We start from the raw sequence: 2,686 nt of genomic DNA, 5'->3' as shown, positions 1-2,686 counted from the left end.
TTTGCATTTACAATTATTATTTTGTCTGATAATAGCTATTAGGGTCAACTAATACCATATCTTGTGCCAATTTATAGACTGTATTATTGTCTATTAGATATGATGGCAGGTAATGAATAAAAGGGAATGAATATGAAATAAAACGATTCGTATTTCTTTCTCAATTCGTTTATTTTTATATATACTGGATTGGATTTGTTTATCATTTATTTTCATACACTCCACAAATTTTTCATGATAATAACTGAAAATATTTAATTCATGATGATATTGGAATAATGATTCCCCTTCCCTCCTTCCTCCCCCCCACCCCTCATCAATACATTTATTTTTCTTCTTCTAACATCTAACCCCATCTTCTTCATTTCTCATTTCATCGCTATTATATCCTCCGTCTGAAGTTTCACTTGCAAATCCCTCGTCATTATCGGGAAAATATTTATTTACATTAATAACATCATATTTCTTTAAAAAATCACAAAGTTCACAAGAAAAAACTCTAAATAGTTCATTATAAAAAAACGTTTCAAAATTCTCGGTTATAAACATTTTATCGGGAATGTTATAAGGGGGACCAATTTTATCTACAAACTCAATATACAAGGTCATATGTTGCTGCTTTTTATCAACTCTTAAACCTGTTCTACATGGATAATATTGATTTTGATTAACGACAACCTCTATATATCCATACAACCGGTCTATTTCTCCTGGTAATATTTCAAAATGTTCGTATGATAAAAAGTTTTGTTGTTTATTGAGTAGCATTTCTTTTTTATATGACATTTGATTTGTACACTGAAAAAGTATTTTTTGACGAACGTGATATTCTTCTGCGATGTCTTTTCTTTCGTAAATTTGTTTAAAATTTGGATGAGTAAAGATATTGTTTGGATAATAATCATTAAATATCTCTTGGTCATAGCACCCCAACAACATGCTCATAATTATCTACCGATTAATATTTTCTAAAAAATTGATCTATCTTTATTTTTATAATTATTAATTAATTTTTATTTTCTTATTGTTTTTCAGTCCATATATTCCAAGTGCCCCTTCTTATAAATTTAATAAAATTAATAAAAAAGATATAAAATAGATATAGGAAAACTAAATTATTTCATATTTAAAACTCAATAATTATATATAGAAATAGTTTAATAAAATTATTATTAATATACAAATAAATTTACTAGACAAACACTTATACAAAACACAACTACACTAATACAGTGTAGTAATAACGAAATAACAACGGTTGTTAAAGTAATTTACGAAAATAATATTTAGCTATTATTCTCTTCCTCTATTTTTGGAGCCAAAAAATAGCGAATGTTGCCAACGCCTTCAATACTATATTCCACAACCATAGGCATATTAAGGGACACGAAAAGAGATACTCTAGGAGAAAAGGCCGTAGCTCTGGTAGATAAATTAATGTATCTACACGAAAAGGTCATCTTGGTGGGTTCTTGTACCTCAACTTCTACGGCCCTTTCTTTGTTATCTACACTAGACGTTTTTGTAAATTTTATATTTGCGGTGCCAATATCACCGGCCGTTGAAAATTTCACACAATCATTAATGCAAGCAATGTTTATGGAATCTCCAAATTGACTAAGATCTCCGCAGACAAGGGAAAATTCATTTGATGGCATTCTAATTATGCAATTGTGATTAATATCAGGAATATTTAAATATTCTTGATCTAAATTCATTAATTTCATTATATACTTAGAGTTTATTTGTTGACTGTGAGACTCAAAGGTAAATGCGATCGTATCCGAATCGTCTTTGGCCTTTATTGTTATAACATCATCATCGTCATTAGCACACTTTAATATTTTGGACATAACGGAGATGTTTATTCCCATAACTAGATTGCGATCGCATTTGTATTCATCAAAACCCTCGGCTAGTAGATTAAGAGATACCAGAGAAACGTGGCTGGTATCTATGGCCTGTAGTTGAATGCCAGATTCTGTACAGACCCATGTCGCCTCATTTAACAACTCCTTGATGGCATTGGTGGCTTTAATGAGAATGCTGCTTCAAACGAGATGGGCTTCAAACATTATAAAGAATTTGTGCGAATATCGACGCACATTTATAAATATTAGTAATACTATAAAAATAAAAGCTATCAAAATAACCCTGATAATTTTTTATTTTCGTTTTTTTTTTTTTTTTTACAGTTATGTAAAAATTCCCAAAATGCCTATTCTTCCAGACTTAGTATCGTGAATACTGTAAACAAAGGGTTTATTCAAATTCAAAGGCTTATAATAATTAGGTCCACCATCCATACAGCAGGCATTTGCTTGTGCGTCCATTTCAGTTCCATTTTCATTATTATTAATATAAATACAAGTTTCAATAATGGTATTAACGGGCCGTGGCCGCGTGTTCTCGTTTTCTCGTAAAATTCCCCGCAAATTGGCATTTTGTACCAAAGGAGCCAATTTTGGTATTCTTATAAAAGTGTCATTTAGTATAAAACTCTTATTAATATGAAATTTTGGCATAAATATATGCGTAAAGTTTATTTTTTTTTTTAGTTTTCTTCAGTTTTTCGTGAATATTGTTTTTGTTTTAATTAATAATCACTTGATTTAATAATTCATGTTTAGAACAAATCTTATCTGGTAAAATGACTATCATATTCATATCGTTATTTTTATAGGGG

At 29.6% G+C, this 2,686-nt stretch overlaps 1 pseudogene; it reads right to left on the bottom strand.

The window, feature by feature from the left end:
* Window positions 1-1,286: 1,286 nt before the first annotated feature.
* Window positions 1,287-2,075, bottom strand: LOC137655085 (proliferating cell nuclear antigen-like; annotated as a pseudogene).
* Window positions 2,076-2,686: the final 611 nt, after the last annotated feature.

Source organism: Palaemon carinicauda, chromosome 16 (assembly GCF_036898095.1).
Source record: "Palaemon carinicauda isolate YSFRI2023 chromosome 16, ASM3689809v2, whole genome shotgun sequence".
NCBI classification, from domain to species: domain Eukaryota; kingdom Metazoa; phylum Arthropoda; class Malacostraca; order Decapoda; family Palaemonidae; genus Palaemon; species Palaemon carinicauda.
The sequence above is the reverse complement of the archived record's forward strand: the minus strand, read 5'-3'. Positions and strand labels throughout refer to the sequence as shown.